We start from the raw sequence: 21,330 nt of genomic DNA, 5'->3' as shown, positions 1-21,330 counted from the left end.
CACTTACCGCGTATTGGTTTTGTGCGGAAAGCAAGCAAATACGCACGATCTCGCACAAAATATATTTTATGTCACTCCTGATATAATTTTACAGCGATTTTATTTTAATTCTATATAATGTATAGTTTTTTTAGGGTTATCTTCTACTTGGAATAAGTAGTATAATGTTTGAGGAACATCGTTAGAAATTTCAGCGTTAAAAAAAACTCTAACGATGTTCCTCAAACATTATACTACTTCTTCCAAATAGAAGACAACCCAAAAAAACTATAGACCTAAATACAGAATTACGTAAGTTCAGTTGTACTCTAATTTATTCAAACTTTATTTAATTACTTCAAAATACGCATAGTAATCTTAAAAAAAACACTTCAACATTAGTCCACAACTTCTAACATCTAAATCTATACAAAATGTTATAATGTTCTCACATTCCAGCTTCGAAAACTTCTGACGGTGTTCCATAAATAGTACACCACTGCTTCCAAATAGAAGAGAACATCTGAACCATACATAAAACAATTACGTAAGTCTAATTGTATATTTAATTTAATCGGACGTTGTTTAATCATATAGTAATCCTTCTGTTTTATAAAATACTTCGACATTGACCCATAACTTCTAACATCAAACTTCCAACACTGTTACACGAGAGCAACCACATATTTCAACCATAAAACTTGTATCATAGTAAAACATCACTCAACAATAACAGCTACAACATGTAATTATGGCTTATATGGAACATAAACAATTTTATATCATGTAAATAATTGTAAACGAGTTTTCACTCACACAAAATAAAATTAACGACTTATACAACAATCCGCATGATTAATCACAAACACATACTAAAGACAAACTTGTAAAATAAGTAAGTGAAAGCTCGTTATATATGTCAAATATTTTACTTTAACTTTTTAACTTTTAACTTGTATTTACTTTTATTAATATTTATCATCCATTATGCGTATTACATCAAACTTAAAACTGAGGTTAACATATTTGAAAATATCTGATGATGTCGCATTAGCGACGAAAACGTTAATACTGGTCACAAAATATGTAATATAAAGCATTTATTCCTTGAATATTGTATAAGTCATTGACTGAAAATAATAAAAACATTTAAATGTATTCGTGATCAGTTTCTTCACTGTTCTAGATTGGATTGAATTTCAGTGTGTAGGAAACAGCCCGGTCATCTTTATACTCTTCATAGCCTATCTTTGCATTACAGCTAGTAGTCGCTCCTGGTTGTTAATATACTTCTTGTTCAGGAATAGTCTTCGTGGACTGAAATACTTGCTCAATTTTCACTATAGTAATTCTGTTATAACTCAGGATTTTGTAAAAGTAATGACGGAATGAGAATTAAAGTGATTCTAATCCAAATACGAATGATGTAGGCCATATATTGCTACGATGGATACTGCTACGATACAACGAACACAATCGCATGACCATCATGTCCGTGATACCGAATCGTCGCATTACCAGAGTATCGTTGTACCGTAATGTAGTATTGACTGAAATGTCTTATTGACCGAAATGTTGTATGACCTAAAACAGGGCTGACCACATTACGTGATTCTGAGAAATGAGCGCTGTGTGCTTTAAAGAGCGGGTCTTGCGAACGTTATGACGTATGCATACTGTACGTCATTCAGTGTCGGTGCAGTGGTGACTCTGCAGTATGATGGCGAACTTTGAAGACGGAGCTTCCGCTCATACACTAAAGCGTCCCGCTATTCCCAATGAGCGTGTTCCGAATCTCACCGGTGAGAAATCCGATGGCATCACGGTGTTCTGAATTCCACCGATGACGTCATTGATGCTCCACCGGTGTCGCACCGGTGCCATCAACTTGCAGAGGTGGTGGCAGTCTCCATCAGCCGCCATCGGTGAATCTGATTGGTTCTTGTATAGGGCGGGAATTAGCAGACGAATGACATCGTGCACTGTTGTGTCATGGCGGTGTGTTCTGCTTTAGTTCTGCTGTATTGTTTGTAATGAGCACAACGTAAAAACAATATGTTAATGGCTTATGAGCGAACATGTCAACGGACCAGTTATTACTACAGGTTCAAGAAATAAATTGTTTATGCTATCGTTTCTTTGAACGAGATGGGAGTACGAAAATTTCGCAAAATTTTGCTAGCGCAGCACAGACAACAACTTGTACAGTCGCCATGACAGCCATCGATCCTTCCAGCAGTTTTGTTCCTTATTTCGCTGCAACGTGACGTCATTGATGCCACCGGACCGGTGAGATTCGGAATACGCTGAATGCTTTTAATGCATCATGGGAGGAGGAGTTCTTTTTGGTAGAGAGCAGTGGATTAGCAAAGTGTTTAATTTGGCATAAAACACTACAACTGTGGCTCTTGTTATATTAATGCAGGGAAGGTAGCTGTAATGCGAGTCCGCCATTGCGTGAGCGTTCTGCTGTGGCTTACCTTGCGGAGCGAGAGCAGCTCTGGCCGACTAAATGGAGCCGCTCTCTTGCCCGGCCCTGACCTAAAAGATTCGTGATATAAAACGAGAGACCAAAATCACCTGAAACGCCTAAAATTGATCGGGTTTGAACCGATATCAAACGGATTATTTAGTCACTATTTAGTGTAATATGAAAATACCGGTAAAAGTCAAGAACAGAACTTCTTAGTAATAGCTATGCTGAGAAACACAAGACTGAGACAATACAGGACAAACACGTTATGCATCATGCACCTCAGGAGATGGGACGACTGAATCAATCTCGTCGTGCTATGTTCACGTTCGAGCGCCAGTAATCAGCAGCTGTAGGCCTACATACATTACTTTGTGTCAAAGAGCAGAAGCTGATTGGAGTGATACATATACGTGTATGTTCAGATCGCGTCGAATGCAATCGTGTCAGGCTCGCAGGATGTGGTCAGCGTTATCTATGGAGCGACGCTGGATGTGGTGCGCTCCAACTCTGTTCTGAATACTGTGAACCACCAACGACTTGCAGGTCTGAATCACACCGCTTTCAATTATAATTTCAATTCACGAAGGCTTATGCCAGTTCTCAGAAACCTTTTCGATTCTTTCGTCATTTATAATTTTTTCATCGGTTGTTCAATAGCGCTGCATCAACTGTGCGCTTATTTAGCATCCATAAAATAGGTAACGATGAGATGACATTCCGGCGAGACGGATCAAAATATTTGCAACGAGGTTACTCGACGTTCGCCTTACGGTCGGTTATAACCTCAAAATAAAAATATTGTGCCAAGTAACGAAGCCAAGCGAAATTCGATTGCACGTCCCGAGTGCAATCTCGTGATACAAGTCCGGTTCCTATCTCTCAACCACGCCGGTGGTCTTTGTGATTTCGCCCGCTCCATTAATGTATTGTTTTCTAATATGTTTATACTCATCTTCCTATACCGTAGAAATACCTCGCCTCTGGAATTCGTTACCTAATGACGTCAGGGACTGCCGGACTTTATCACAATTCAAAATTAAATTGGAAAATTTTGTCTTAGTTAATGTTTTTAGGTACTGCTAGAAGTATTGATTTGTGTTTTTTTTCTTTTTCTTTTTTAATCTAGATTAAAATTGCAAGTTTCTTGTTTATGTTAGTTAATTAGTTAGGATAGAATTAATTATGATACTTCATCACTCATTTAAAGTTTGTGTGACTGCAACCTGTGTATATTTTTGTGTGGCTTTACTTTGTTTATAGTGTTTTCTCTCTCTCTCTCTTTCTCTCTCTTTATTTCTTGTGTAGCTTTACTTTGTATATAGTGTATTTTTTTCTGTTTATTTCTATTATTGTATTTGTATTCCTGGTGTTGTGGAAGAGAAGGCCTGATGGCCTTAATTACACCAGAATAAATAAATAAATATAACGACGCTATATCAAATGTGCGATCATATGGTATCGGTGGAACTAGTGACTGCGAGATGGTATTTCAGTAAGATGACTAGCATTAATGCATATTCACAATGAAAATCAAACACAAACATAATATAAAAACAGAAGTTTGTGGTCAGGTTACCAAATAGGATCATTCACAATGGTTCACATAAACAGTGACATTAACATTACTATTAGAAGTTTACATGAAAGTTTGCGAACTTCCATGTTTATGTTTACGTGATTTTGAAACAATACACAATCGTAGAGCGCTGAAGTAAACATAGAATATGAAATAATGATGTCGTTGTTATGTTTTCATGGTTACCAAGTATCTCACGGTTTTGTTTACGTTCCCATCGTGAATGATGGTACGACTTTTTTATTTTACCGTAACGTTTACATTCATATATTAACGCTTACGTTATGTTTAATTTTCATTGTGAATGGGCCTTGACATTTTGATTTTACGGTAACTTTTACAATCTTAAATTAACGCTTACGTTAAATTTTCATTGTGAATGGACTTTTATAGTAGTTTTAACACGCTTCCTCACAATCAATTTTTGACGTAGTCATGTTTTGTCAAGAGAGCCTACTATCAGCAGTGAATGTCTAAAAAGTACCTTTCACTCATTTATTTATATTATGCGAGTCAAAGTGAGCAAGTCAAAGAAATGTACTAAGATCCATTCACGAAGAATATTAAACATAATGTAAGCGTTAACTTAAGAAGATAAACGTTACCGTAAAAACAAAAAGTCATACCATCATTCACGATGGGAACATAAACATTACCGCAAAGATACTTAGTAACTATGGAAACATAACGGCGTCATTTTCACATATTCTGTTGTATACTTCAGCGCTCTACGATTGTGTATTGTTTCCAAATCACGCAAGCATAAACATGACGGTTTAATGTTTGCAAACTTTCATGTCAACGTATACGGGTAATGTTAATGTGACTATTAATATGAACCATTGTTAGTGATCCCATTTGGTAACCTGACCACAAACTCCTGTGTTTTTGTTATGTTTATGTTTAATTTTCATTGTGAATGAGTCTTAACGCAATTAGCTGAGATTGTAGATCTTCTGCTTTTAAAGTATAACTAGGCCATGGACGCTCTTCTTGATTTTTTATAACTGGATGGCAGCTTCTTATACAAAACAATTTAGTTGGAGAAATATGTGGTACCCCTTAATTAGTAAAAAGAAACCACAAAATGTCAATGAAAACGATTATTAGGAAAAATAAAAGTACATGTAATTCCATTACATCCTATTACACGTGAACAATAGTTATTTATGGTACTAGAGAATCAAAACGTCTTTTATCTACGAGCGTAAGGTTTGACACGCGAAAAATCAGTCGAGCGTGTTAATTTCCGCGAGTGTATAAATATGTCTTCTCTTGTATCATATAGGCCTACCCACCGTGTCCTATACCTAGAGGGATCGAGAAATAAATGCTCATCACTTAAAACCAGATAAAGATATCGTTGAGATTGACATCTGACAAGATAGAGAAACTGTCCAAGTTTACGCAACGAAGTCTGAAACCAGCTGCATGCGTAACTTCCGTTTGTTTGTTGCTAAAACAAGCCTGTCGCCATTTTGTAGGAGAACACGCCATGGTCAACATATAGACACCACAACAGAAAATTCAGTGTGTGCTATGGTTAACAGAAGATAAATCTGTTACGCGAGTAAAACGCCGTGTTCGTCGTACATGGATAGATGGATCGGAAGACGATGACCCATTGCCTGGCCAATCAGGTCACCCGATCTGACCCACTTGGACTTTTTTTCTGAGGCTTTGTGAAGGATGCTGTGTACCAAAGAGGCAGAGCTAACACTTTGGAGGAACTGAGACAACGTATCACAAATGCAGCTGCACTAGTGACTCCACAAATGCCACAGAACACTTGGCGGGAGGTTGAATACCGTCTTTAAGGGCCGTATTCATAGACATTCTTAGCGCGGGCTGCCGGAGGATGATCAGCGAACTAACGTTTTTCGTACTCATAAACCAGTGTCAGCGATATGATATGATATGATATGATATGATATGATATGATATGATATGATATGATATGATATGATATATGATATATGATATATGATATATGATATATGATATATGATATATGATATGATATATGATATGATATATGATATGATATGATATGATATGATATGATATATGATATGATATGATATATGATATGATATATGATACGATATATGATATGATATATGATATGATATATGATATGATATGATATACGATACGATACGATACGATACGATACGATACGATACGATACGATACGATACGATACGATATGATATGAATCCTGTTTAGCACGCACGTAATATATAATTTTATTCGCGGGCTAGCGAAATGTCTATGAATAGCACCCTTAATGTCTGCAGGGCAACTCAAGGCGCACATATCGAGTAGCATTCAGCATTCTCCGAAACTCGGAGAGTTTTTACATCAAGTTATGAACAAAGTTATGTTAATAAACCATTATTTACACTTGAAATTATAACTTAATTCTCGATCCCTCTAATCGGGACACAATGTATTTCACCCAACACTTATTTATAATGTTAAAGAGACTCCTTAGTTTTTTAATTAAAATGTAATTGTAAAATATTAGTAATTCATTCCTGAAATATATTTAGAGCACGGCAGTCTGCATATGTACTTCAAAAACATCGTAATACGTAATATGAGACAATCGATGTAGGCCAATCGTTGTTTTCTTTGTTGTAGTTTGAAAAATTATTAAATTATGGCTTATTTAACGACGCTCGCAACTGCAGAGGTTATATCAGCATCGCCGGTGTGCCGGAATTTTGTGCCGCAGGAGTTCTTTTACATGACAGTAAATCTACTGACATGAGCCTGTCGCATTTAAACACACTTAAATGCCATCGACATAGGCCGGGGTCGAACCCGCAACCTCGAGCACAGAAGGCCAGCGCTATAGCGACTAAGCTACTAGGCCGACTTTGTAATTTGAATGATGCGGTACCTAATTGATTCATTAATAATTTAGGAAAATGTTTAGCGGTACTATCGTGAGAGAAGAAGGGAAGGTATTTATACCAGACAAAGTTTTGAAGGTAGCTAAGCATGTTATATCAGATTTGTTGTTACCAACTAAATCTAAATCCGAAAAGAATTGAGGGGTTCACAACCAGAGTGGACCAAGTCCTTCTGGAATAATTTGGAGAAATTGAGTCTTAAAGTTCCTGGCTCACGCTTAGCAACCTTCATCTTCCATAGGAAATACTGCCCTCTGTGGAGTAACAAACGAGTTACAGACTTGGTTTGTTATGGCAATGAATAAATCTAAGTTTTCTTCATCCGAGATTGTATTAATCCACAAACTGATCACTGGTGGACTTGGTTCACTCTGGTTGTGAGCCCCTCAATTATGACGTGTTCTGTGATTGAGAAGATACAATGACATCAGAGGTGTGAATGAAGATATTGTTTTGACATATTTTTTCTGAAAAATCTCAGAAGGTAAGAGTTTCAAGCTTATGGTCTTATTATTCTATGCTGAAAGCGACATTAATGCTAAAAGAAAATGCGAAGATATCAAAGTTTGCTAAAGTTCTAGCTTTCTTAAAAAAGGAAGTCCGTAGGATACAAACCCAATTTTTTTAGAGAGAGAGGATGTAACAGATTTTCGGCTGATGTTTCCCATGAGATATATCTTTTAATGAAAACTGTGGCAATCACGGGTATAGCAGGTGGATGTAGGATTGATGAATTGAGATTTTTTTAAAAAAGTTAATATCTCCAGTTTTTTTTTAATTTCACAGACGGAATAAAAAAAAACTATTCGTTGTTAAAATTCACCGTTTTCCATCGAAAAAAATGCAGAAATATAAAATTTTGTGCCTAGATTTTGTTTCCAAAGTTTTGATTAGACAACGTTTTTAATTGTTCTTTAATTTAAAAAAAAGGATTGGAGATATTAAGTTTTGAAAAATAAGAGTGGAGTTTGACTTATGAAAAAAAAATGAAAAAATTGATGCTAATATTAATTTTGAAACAAAACAAAATTAGAAGAGCATGAAAAGAGCTGTTTAGTATTTTAAAAGTCGAAAATGTTAATACTTTAATGAAAATTTTGAAAATAAAATAATTATCAACTAACAAAATGGATCATTTTAACAGGTTTAAAACAAAAAAATTATTTTTCCTGAATTAACGTCATGACAAGTAACAATGTTGCAATATTACACACATAATAATAAACACAAAATGAATATTCTTGCTGCAAAATTAAAACAGTTTCAAGTTTGTTATCCTTGTTCCTACTCCATATTGAGAAACGAAATATGTAATTCCTTTCCAAACATTATACAAATATACAGTCACAAGGCTGAGTTTTTTCAGAAACTGACAACGTTTTTACTAATCAGATACACAACATTAAAGAAAATAATAATAATATTAATAATAAAATATGCAAGGCTTCCTCCAATTCCAAACAATCACAAATAAACAGAAGTGGAATGTTGTGGTTGTTCATCTCTAGTTCTGCTTTCCAGAAGATCACGGTACCATCGTAATTCTACATTCTCTTTCCAATTTTGACCAAAATGTTCTTCTAGCAACTTTTATACATGAACTGAGGACCACGCTGAGAGGGGATCTAATGAAATTGGTTCAGCGTTGTTACATCATTTACGGAATACACGAGTACAATACACTGATAATATTTAAAAAATGTACATATTTTGCGACGGATGTAGTGGGAAAAATAAGAATAATAATGTTCTTCATGCCATATTCCTCTGGTTGGAAAATGAATCCCCTGAGCACGTCAGAAACTGACATCGTTTTTACTAATCAGATACACAACATTAAAGAAAATAATAATAATATTAATAATAAAATATGCAAGGCTTCCTCCAATTCCAAACAATCACAAATAAACAGAAGTGGAATGTTGTGGTTGTTCATCTCTAGTTCTGCTTTCCAGAAGATCACGGTACCATTGTAATTCTACATTCTCTTTCCAATTTTGACCAAAATGTTCTTCTAGCAACTTTTATACATGAACTGAGGACCACGCTGAGAGGGGATCTAATGAAATTGGTTCAGCGTTGTTACATCATTTACGGAATACACGAGTACAATACACTGATAATATTTTAAAAATGTACATATTTTGCGACGGATGTAGTGGGAAAAATAAGAATAATAATGTTCTTCATGCCATATTCCTCTGGTTGGAAAATGAATCCCATGAGCACGTGGAAGAGATGGAACTGATTTTTCCCGTACGAGGTCACAGCTTCCTACCAGCTGATAGGATCTTTGGTCAGACAGAGATGATCTTGAGAAAAATGCCTGTGATTGTTACTCGTGATGGCGTCTACAAAGAAATCGGCATTGTAAACAAACTTGGAGACAGTTTATTTATGATTTGAAGGATTTAGATAATATTTACAGCAAATTGAAAAGAATTAGTGCGGTGAAGAGAAGAATTAAGGCAGCATTGGAGAAGTACAGTCTCTATACCAGGACGGACGAACGACTATCTAACAAACAGTGTACGACACAAATGTTAAAAATGATTATATTTTGTTCGCAGGTCCGCTCCACTCTCGTATCGCAAACATCCCTCACAAAATGGCATTTTTAACATATTTTGTATTGTAAATAACTATTACGTAAATCAAAATTTAAAGGCTGAAAACATTAAAACAGAAGATACGAATTACTGATTCATTAATTCATAGTTTTCTGCACGAGGGCAAATCTTTCACCGCCCTCAATCATTATTATTCAATCTTTCCTATTTTCTGCCTTCCTCTTAGTCTCCTTACATGATCCATATATGTTAATGTTGTCTATCATCTGATATTTTCTTCTGCCCCGAACTTTTCTCCCGTTCACCATTCCTTCCAGTGCATCCTTCAATAGACAGTTTCTTCTCAGCCTCAGCATCATTCTTTCTTCACCCACTCTTTCTAGCACAGCTTCATTTCTTATTCTGTCTGTCCATTTCACACGCTCCATTCTTCTGCATATCCACTTTCAAATACATACTTTCTTCTATTCGTTTCTCTTCTTTTCGTCGTAATGTCCGTGTTTCTGCCACATACAATGCCACACTACACACAAAGCACATCACTAGTCTCTTCCTTAGTTTTTTTCCAGAGGTCCGTAGAAGATGTTCCTATTAAATCTTCTTTTGCCAATGCTATCATCCTTTTGATTTACTGGCAGCAGCTCATGTTACTGCTTATACGAGTGGTACACCCCAAATATTTGAAGTTGTCCATTTGTTGCACTATGCCATTATTTTGAATTAGCACGTTTACCTTCTTTATTTTTCTTCCGATAGCCATGGTCTTCGTCTTGTTTGCATTTATCTTCATCCCATACTGCTCACAGCTGTCATTTAGCTCCAGCAACATATCCCTTAGTTCTCGTATCGTCTCCTCTTCTACTAACAACGCCATATCATGAGAAAATTTTATGTACTTTATTATATTTCATTATATCTCTGCCGGTCATTGACAGTTAAATTTCAGACGGCTTATCTTAGTCGTGGGTGAGTATTAAAAATCATTACAAATTTTGCCGTCTCTCTTTCCCCTGCCCGCAAGCTGTGACGTTTCATAGAGGTAGAGATAAAGTAAAATATCTGTACTGAATTTAAGTTTTAGATATAGGATATGTTATGAATAGGGAGCGGATTTTTATGTGCTAAAAATTTAAATATATTTATTTTTTATGTGCTAAATAGTACGAAAATATTTGTTAAAAATAAAAAAAAAATTTAATATGACAAAAATACCTTACTTAGCTTGAAAAAAAAATGTTACTAGGTACTCACCAACCACACTTGAGTGCTAGTAGTTGGCCGAGAATTGCAGTGAACAACAAAGTTCATCTCCAAATTCTCCATCACAAATGCATGCCGATTATCTCCGAACAACGACTTATATTGTGAAAACGATCTTTCCACATCACAGGACGTCAGACTTGCATATTTAAAGAGAGGAATGTCACAAACACAAACACCGTCAATTTCACCTATAGGCACACCCTCCAATAATTGAGCAACTTTACACATCTTTTTATAACCCCTATTTTTCCCAAACACATTCTGGAATTTGTCCCTTAGTACATGTACTTCTGAACCTGATAGCGAGTCTAGTTTAATATTCATGGTATGCATCTCCCTGATTCAGAGAACAGACGTTTGGATGTTTCGAGTTTTTTATGGTGTCACACAAAAAGCTTAGATTTGCTAATAGGAAAGCCAAATCGTTTTTTAAACAACCATCTTTCAGTATATCTTGAAGGATATCGATTGACGAACCCCGATAACAGGGAATCACAACAAGATATATTGCCTTACTTGATAGACATGAGCGAGAGGCGAGAGATTTGTTTAAATTAAATAATGTTCATACCCGATCTCTTATCTGTTGTGTTTCACAAACAAAGCGTGGAATGAAATCATCTTCAGCAACAATAAACATTCCTAATTATTGTTGCAAGATCTCTCCTCCTTGTCTATGTTAATTTATTCTCTAATAATAACAGTGATATGTTGCCTAGCAGTTCTCAGAACTTGAGGCGATACTATTACAAAAATGGATCACGGATACACCACACAGCGCTTAGAAACACGAAGCAACCAAGAATTCTTAAAAAGATAACGCACTTCTGAGTGATATAATTGATATAGTTTTAAAATATTTAAAAGTTCTCGTAAAAAATTATTTAAGTAAAAAAAACTCCAAGATTCATGTGTTTGTAATAGATTTCCTGAAAATATGTATTTACATAATTTTTTGTGAAAATATGTGTTTTTATGTGAAATAAAATTCGGGTTTTAAACTTGAAACTTCATGTTCGGAATTTTTAACTTTATTAATTGTGTTTTATCACACACAAAAAGAATATTTGATTACATAGGAATCCGCTCCTTAGTTATGAATTTGGAGCAGACGTTCGGCCTAACTTGTGGCGTGTAGAAGGGGAAGGGAAAGAAGTGTACGTAATAAGGTAGAAGTAAATAGTAATTACTATTACGCAAAACGAAGCTAAAAATAACAACCACATTTCCCAGCGCCTAATCATCCCATGGCACAGCAGTAATGATACAACATCCGCTGCTACTCTGGTTCCACGTGTGTTACGTAAATCACAGGCCTGTATGCAACTACTGTATTACTGCTTGCTCCTTCAAAACACGGATTAGCTCCACGACTTGTTCCGGCGTTTAACTCCAAACTCGCTTTGAAAAGGCTGTGAAAGTTGTTTAGAGGCGGTAAGCATTCTCCACGTGACTGTATACACCAGTGGCGGCTCGTGAGTTCTAGGCTAGGTGGGGTCAGATTAAAAAATAAACTCATGTCTTATACCGTATGTCTCTATAGGCGCCTCCCGATATTCCGTTATAGTCACATCAACATATCAGTTCATATTATATTATCAATCGTTGGACTAGAAAAATACTTAAGAATAAGACATGCAATAATTAAAATATTTCTACACAATGGTTGGGTTTTTCCGAGGTTTTCCCCAACCAAAAGGCAAATGCCGGGTAATATTTTGGCGAATCCTCGGACCTCACCTCATCTCACTATATCTCGCCAAAATATTGTAAAAATTGCACAAAATTGTAGAAATTGTAGAAAATTACTAAATTGTAAAACTATAAAAATTTGTAAAAATTGTAATTGTAATATTGTAAAATTTTGACTTGTTCCACATCTTAAAGCTTCATTGCTCATGTAAGATCTATGGAATAAAATGAATGAATGAATGAATGAATGAATGAATGAATGAATGAATGAATGGTTAGTACATGCATAATTAATAAAACAATAATCAAGTTAAACAAATCAACAAACTTACAGTGGCCGATTATTTGTATAGCTATGCTGCTTTTGTATTCTTTTGATGAGCAAATTTATCGATCACTTAATTGAATCACTAAATACGAAAAGGGAATAAGTCACGTTCAGTTAGTTTTGAGAAAAAAAAAAACAAATAAATTCTGTACACAACGAAACATAAAGAAATTGCATCGAAAATATTGCTATGAACCAATCGTGACTACAAAAGATATTCATGTAAACAAATGTGTATTTCTCAATTTATCCTGCCAGATAAAAACAATTTCTGTGTGTGGATTTGTTCCCCTTTCATATCTAACGGAATATATTGTAAAAAATATTCAACAAAATATATCATTATCTCTGTTATTAAAATCAAAAGCTTTATTGTATACCAATTTATGAACGATAGTAGAGTGTAGCACATAGAAACATTGACAGCTGTCGGTTATTACATAAACAAAAAAAAAATTGTGTGTTGGGACTTGTTCTCCTTTCATATCTAATGAAATATACTATAAAAGTATTAAACAAAATGTATCGTTATTTCTATTTTTCAAAACAAAAGCTGTATTGTATGGAAATTTATGAACAATAGTAGAGAGTAGTACATAGAAATATTGAAAGCTGTTGACCGAAAAATATACTTTGAATTTTCTTATTAATCTTTAGTGTTGTTATCAGTATGATCTCATTCCAGAATTCTTTCATTTCCTCAGATATGTACTTCACAAATATCTTATGTCCTCAATTTTGAGTTTGTTTATCGTACATTATGTTGCATAGATCTTTTCTATAGGCAAATTAGGAATAGCATTATTCCTTGACAAGAGCTCAAAAGTGTGATAGATGAAACCATCAATGTTCTCATATGCCACAATCCTAACAGGATATAAGCTCACATACATACACACATGAAATATTGTGAAATATTAAAATTTATCTTTTCATGAGTGGGGATGGTTCGTCCAATATACTCTATTGAAAATGTATTCTCTAGATGGCAGTAAACAACAAACTTTAATTTCTTCTGAGAAAGGAACAAGTCGTGGACTAAGCTCCTTTTCAAAGTAAACATGCAAACTAAAGTGTTGAAATCTAGACTAAGGAGATGCGGGATCCGTTTCCTTTGCATGCAGAATGAAAGAGCATACCTAAATTAGTATGACTACAGTCTTAACTCATTTTTGCCAAAACTATGACTTACTATCTTTTCACATTTAGTGATTCAATTATAGTTTGTTATTTTGTGAATGTAGTCCTTGTGAATAGAAAGAACGGCCAGTGAATATAATCACAGTCTAGTATATAAAGTCGCGAAGCTCAATATTTAATAAATATGCAAACATTAGATAGTTGCTCACCACTAGGATCGCTAATATCGCCTCATTACAGGCAATGCAAAATAGTACCGTCACAGTCTATTGTTTCTAGCACCCTCAAAACTCAAGCTTCGTGACTGCATATAGTAGACTGTGATATAATCTTCCTCGTGTCATAGTGTTTCTCAAAAGAGGTTTTATGCATTTAAGGGTGCTGAAACAACGCTCTGCTTCGGCAGTAGCCACAGAGTAACAAGAAGTATTTCCAACAACTTTGTTACTTCCTGGAAAAATGTTATCGTTTATTTAATGACGCTCGCAACTGCAGAGGTTATATCAGCGTCGCCGGATGTGCCGGAATTTTGTCCCCCAGGAGTTCTTTTACATGGCAGTAAATCTACTGACATGAGCCTGTCGCATTTAAGCACACTTAAATGCCATCGACCTTGCCCGGGATCGAACCCGCAGCCTTGGGCATAGAAGGCCAGCGCTATACCAACTCGTTCTTCCTGGAGCGTGTCTTTCATGTCATTTTCATAGAGTAACAACTAACGCACTAGAGGTAGGTACGTTCCTGAACGTGGGATTAGAGTACAAAGCACTTAGTTCATTTCTAAGTATTTCCTTATTTAGCATTTTGTATTGCGTAATAATAATGGTTTAAAGCAATGACTCAGGGAAATGATCACAATAAATAGGACGTTTTTTGGGATAAACTATCGAAAATTCTGAAAAAATTTCCGAAGTTTGGAATCTGTTACTTATTTACACGTTATGATGTCACACGCTTCTTTTGAATAGATACAACATCTAAAGTTTTATATGCTATAGCGTTGTTAATGTGTGTTGTAGAATTTTCATGTGATTTTACTCTCTCAGACAAAAATGCTTTAAATCTGTACAACCCTTATTAGTTCACAGAGTTTAGCCCCCAAAATTCAGACAATAAAAACAAAATAACGATTGTCTTTCTCACATGTCGTTAGCCATTCCTTCTTTTTAAACCACTCAGAACAAAATTTTCTGCATTTCTTTCCGTCCTGCTGAACGATATTAATATTTTTAGTAACAATGGTTATTAAAGAAGAAAATTCGCTACACACCAAACAGATCAACAACAAACTACAGCAGTGTTACAAAGATAAGGAGTTAAGACTCACACTTATACACATGCACGATGCGGTATTTCTAAAAAGGAAGCATTAACTGATGAAGGTCGTATCATCGAGCATATTATGTTCAACAAAAAAATTATCCATCTTGAATCTTTCGTATATTACTTTTAACACTTAAATATAAATGATTGGTTGATTGGCAAACTTACTCGTGTTAAATTACATAAGCAACTGTGCCTTACAGCTGTTTCGATGCTTATGTAATTTAACACGAGTAAGTTTGCCAATCAACCAATCATTTAAAAAAAATTATCTTCTCCGTGTGACTTATTCCTCAAAATTTGTCGGCGCGATCTTGTTACACACTGTATATTGCACATCAGCCAAGCACGGGCTTAATCAAACACAGTTGGTAACCATCACCTAAAGGATTATGTAACAATAATAGTTGTTACTAGCTCCTCCTCAGTTTCCATTGATGTCTCGTACACAACGTACCATAGAGAACGCCCTTGTATGCGTAGAGCATGATATGCAGCGGGCTGTCTATTTAAAGGGGCACTATGGTGTCACATTCAAACGAGGCCACCGTAATGTTATACTGCAAGTATGCAAGTTTGTAACGTCATATACTTCAACTGAAGCGCATGTGTATTTACGAACGAATAAGTGATGAAATCATGGAATTAAGACGATTTATGACGACAGAAACTTTCATCTTCCGTTATTGCCAAATCTTGTCCTGCAATAAATTGTTCGCAAAAGTGATTAACGCACACAACATAATATAAGAAATAAATATTGCATAGCTATATCAAATGTATGGAAGAAAAACTCTTAATTGCGTTGTTTCAGATAGTTCTGAGTACGCTGACCCAAGTAAGTGACGTCACAGAATGTTTACAAATTTATAATCATCATGGTTTGTATAGCATCACAATGATATAGATTTAAGCTCTCTACTGATAGAAAGTAACATTCTCGTATGCTGATTTATTGTTAAAAATTACTCTTCTTCGTCCCATCTATTAGCTTTTGTGGAACGTTTGTGCATCCCGTAAAAACACGAAAACTCCACAACACAGAATGAATGAAGAAATACAAAGTAAATGTAAGAGAAACCAAGAAGAATTTTATTGGAATATAGAACTAACTTTGCAGTTATTATTTAGATTTAGTCAAACTAATTGATACTTTAAGTTAACCTAACAAGGGATAACAACGTCAGAACACAACAGACAGATGCATATACAGTACTGTATGCTTCAGGCGGAATTCGACGTCACCATCATATCTTTTACTAATTTCAAGGCTGCTGTTAACCTTTGGTATTCACCAGACTGACATTTATTATTATATTAGAGTTGGTTTTATGCACTGCTGTTTTCCTGTATGAATAAAAGTGGATGTGTACCTATCATTGAGAGCTGCAGGAGACAGCGAGTTGGAACTTCTCCCCCTAAACTTCGACTTTTCGTGGACAATGGATAGCCGTGGTGAATCTGTTATGTAGCATCTCTCACTAATCGGATATGAATTCTTAGATGCTTACAGACTTCTCCTTGTGAGGCTATTTGAGGTGTTTTCATTTTTACTACCTTAGTTACTGATGTCGAAACTTCGTTAAAACATATTGTTAAGGAATGTACAATCATTTCTCGAACTCCATGATGTAGAATTTTATACAACTGTCGAACAGCACCGTGCCAGGACCTAGAGATGCCAAATCTCTCGTAATTTCTGGGTTCTCCCGTATTTTATCCATATCTCCTCCAGTCTCCCGTCTCACATACTTGATATAATGTCTTCTCTCGTATTTCGTAAAGATTGATTGATTGATTGATTGATTGATTGATTCATTCATTCATTCATTCATTCATTCATTCATTCATTCATTCATTCATTTTTAGTAGGTTATTTTACGACGCTTTATCAACAGCTCAGGTTATTTAGCGTCTGAATGAGATGAAAGTGATAATGCCGGTGAAATGAGTCCGGAGTCCAGCACCGAAAGTTACGCAGCATTTGCTCATATTGGGTTGAGGGAAAACCCCGGAAAAAACCTCAACCAGGTAACTTGCCCCGACCGGGAATCGAACACGGGCCACCTGGTTTCGCGCTAGCCGTTACTCCACAGGTGTGGACTCATTCATTCATTCATTCACTCGCTCATTTATTTATTTATTTATTTATTTATTTATTTATTTACTTATTTACTTATTTATTTATTTATTACTTATTTACTTACTTATTCATTCACTTATTCTCTTATTTAATCATTCATTCACTTAGTCATTTATTCATTCATTTACCTATTTACTCATTAATTCATTCCCTTATATATTCATTCATGCTTTTATTTATTCATTCTCTTATTTATTCATTCATTCTCTTTTTTATTAATTCATTATCTCATTTATTTATTCATTCATTCATTCATTTATCAATTCATTCATTCTCTTATTTATTCATTCATTATCTTATTAACTCATTCATTCACTTATTTACTCATTCAATCATTCTCTTATTTATTCATTCATTCTCTCATTTATTCAATTATACTATGAAATAGAATTAAGAAATGAAGGCTTACCAACGAGAGAGAGCTTATACGAACTATATAAGTATTTCTGTACCGAAAGAGGGTTGGAGGCAGAGTTGAGAAAAACCCGGGTATTTAAAAAAAGACCCAACCCAGTGGGTTTTACTGGTTTTTTATGGGTTTCTTTGGGTTTTTATGGGTTTTATTGGGGTTTTCTCTAATGGGTATTAAATAGTTCAATTTCGTGACTAAGTGATTCAGAACACCAACATATTCTAAGAACTACTTCATGAACAAAAACTGGTAAATTAAATAAGCAAAGATTGGTAAATTATTATTAAATATTCTTAAGTTGGCAGCCTGCATATTATCAGAATACTTTAAGTATATGGTTGTTTTGCTTTCTGTGAATTGTGAAAATTCATGTTTTGCTGCAGCATTGGATTCAAATAAAGGTAAGCGTATCTTAGTTATGAGTTTATCATTCTATATCTTTCCATAGTATATAATATTTACTGAACACAAATCAAATAAACTTAAAATGCTTTGTTGTGTACTTCTAACCTAAAAATTACCAACAATCTATCAAAATCAGTGTAACAAAGAATAACCTCCTTTAGAATTTAATTTAATTAAACAACTTAGTTTAATTATTATTCTTACAGGTAAAATTCAACATCATGCCATTTGGGGCTGGAAGGAAGGCATCACCAGAATGGTCAGAGGTTTTACATGATGATGATGATGATGATAAGAAGAAAGTTTTTTGTAAGCATTGCAATGTTGAAGTCAGTGCTAAAATTGAAAGAATAAAATGTCACCTGAAAAAATGCACCATGAGAAACAAGAGAAAGGACTTAACTCTCCTGGAAATAGAGTTAGATGACTTAGCTTCACCAACACACAATGATAATAGTTCTATATTGGATTCTTCCTCTAGTGGCAGCAGCAGCAGTGCAATAGTAGTAAGTCATGCCAGTGAATATTCAGTCCCATTGAAAAGAAAACAGACCAGCCTGGGAGACTTCGTAATTAAAACCACTGATCAACAAAAAGAACAACTGGATCTTTTCATAGCAAAGTTCTTCTATGCTAATAACATAGCATTCAATGTAGCTTCAAGTAAAGAATACAAAGACATGATTCAAGCATTGCGGCCTGGTTATGTTGGTCCTGATCGCTTCAACTTAAGTGGGATATTACTTGATAAGGTTGTAGATGAGGTCGATGCAAATATAAAACTTCAGTTACATGAACATAATAGCATTGTACTGTTGCAGGATGGGTGGTCTAATATAAAAAAATGACCCAATTATAGCAACTAGTATCCACACAGGACAGCAGGCATTTCTACTAAACGCAATTGATTGTGAAGCCAACCAAAAAACAGCTGAATATTGTGCGGAGTCTTTAAAAAATTCAATTAAAATGTGTGAGGATAAGTTTCAGAAAAATGTGTCTGCTGTTTGCACTGACAATGAAAATAAAATGCTAAAAATGCGACAGCTTTTAAAAGAAGACCTGCCTGAATTATTGACATATGGTTGTTCTGCTCATTATGTTAATCTACTCGAAGAAGAAGTAACACCAAAAAGTGTAATTAAGCATATTGCTGAAGTCCACAAGTACTTTCGGAACCACCATCAACCACATGGTTGGTTAAGAGAAAAGAAAGGTCTTATGCCATAACTCCCAAATTCCACTAGATGGAATTCCCAACATGATTGTCTGCGTACTTTCATTGATAATTATTCTAAATATGTAGAAATTATGACAGAGCACTCTGAAGAAGTTCCTGCAAATATTAGCAAATTCTTAGATAATGTTGTAATATATAAGGATGCCACTTTTCTTCTTCGTCAACTGTCTGAGGTTTGTAGAGTCCTGGATCGTCTTCAAGCAGACAACACAAATATTGCACAAGCTGTAGAACTTTGGATTGATCTCCTAGAAAATCCTGACATGGAACCATATAAGGATGCCATTAAAAAACGAAAGGAACAAGCACTAGAGCCCTTCCACTATCTTGCTAATATGTTAGATCCAAGATTCAGAGGGGCAAGAATAACTGCAGATCAAGAGGAAAGTGCAGAAAATTGGCTCACAGAGATTCATCCAGAGTGGGTGACAAGTGTTATGTCTTTTAGGATTGCTGATTCTGATTATTTTCCTGCTACTATGTTTTCTGACGCAGTTGTACAACAGTTCAGTCCAAACAAATGGTGGAAAATAATGGAATTGAAAACAACAAAAAAGGGGAACTTGCCAACAGGATTTATTAGCTTTGTGAAAAGTTTAATTTCTTGCCCTGCCAGCACTTCATCCATTGAGAGAATCTTCTCCACCTATGGGCTTGTTTGGTCAAAGTTAAGAAATAAGTTAGGAGAGGAAAAAACTGAGAAATTAGTGAAGATCTACAGATTTCTGCATGTTAAGAAGGACTGAATTGTGATGTAGTTAATATTAATACCATTCTACAATAAAACACCGTGTTGATGAAAGTAATTTTTTCTTTATAATGAAACATTACCTAATTAATAACTTCTGCTGACAAATTGTTATAGTAAATAATTATGATGCACCTTTTTGTAATATTTTGTATGTTGATTAAATTACGAAAAATAAATATATGGTTTTTTTTGGGTTTTGTGTCGGGTTTTATTGAAGGGTTTTTTTTTAAAAAACCCATATGGTTTTTTTGGGTCGGGTTAAATTACAACAACCCTGGTTGGAGGATACTAGAATAAGGAAAAATTGCAGATTTAAACGTGAAGTACAACTTAGGCAAGTGAACAAATGCTAATTGTAACAACTTACTAAAATGAGTTGAGTCCTGCGCAAAAATAAACGCAAGTGCAAGATACAAAAAAAAAATATCTTATATTAAATATTTAAATTGTATTGTATTAATTGTATTAAAATGATATATCTATGTGTAAAATTATAAAGTGTGTAATGTAAGGTTTTAAATGATTATATGTCTGCACTTTTTGTCTGTGAACTATAATATAATAAGTATCATATCATTTATTCAATTATTCTCTTATTTATTCATTCACTTATTTATTCATTTATCCACTTATTCATTCATTCACTTATTCATTCACTTATTTATGCATTCAATTATTCGTTCAATCATTTATTCACTTATTTATCCATTCATTCATTCATTCATTCATTCATTCATTCACTCATTCATCTGTTTATTTATTTACCTATTTTACTCATTCATTCTCATTCATTCATTTATTTATTCACTTATTTTGCATTACTCTATTTCTTTATTACTTTATTCCTTAATTTCTTCATTCATTCATTTAAATGGTAAATATGGAAAGTACTATGATGCTATGAAGTTTGTTCCAATTAAATATTTTTAAGTACAATCAAAGAGAAATGTTCGTTAATTTTCAACATGTTTTGTAAGGGAATTTTCAATATTAAAAGTTTTTGAATGAATACAAATAAGGTGGTAAGCATATACTGGTGTGAAGTTTATTTTAAACTACTTTTGTGTAGGTGCAGTTATAATCTCGTATCCTATACACACAACAATTTTCG

This window comes from Periplaneta americana, chromosome 12 (assembly GCF_040183065.1).
Source record: "Periplaneta americana isolate PAMFEO1 chromosome 12, P.americana_PAMFEO1_priV1, whole genome shotgun sequence".
Taxonomy (NCBI): domain Eukaryota; kingdom Metazoa; phylum Arthropoda; class Insecta; order Blattodea; family Blattidae; genus Periplaneta; species Periplaneta americana.
The sequence above is the reverse complement of the archived record's forward strand: the minus strand, read 5'-3'. Positions refer to the sequence as shown.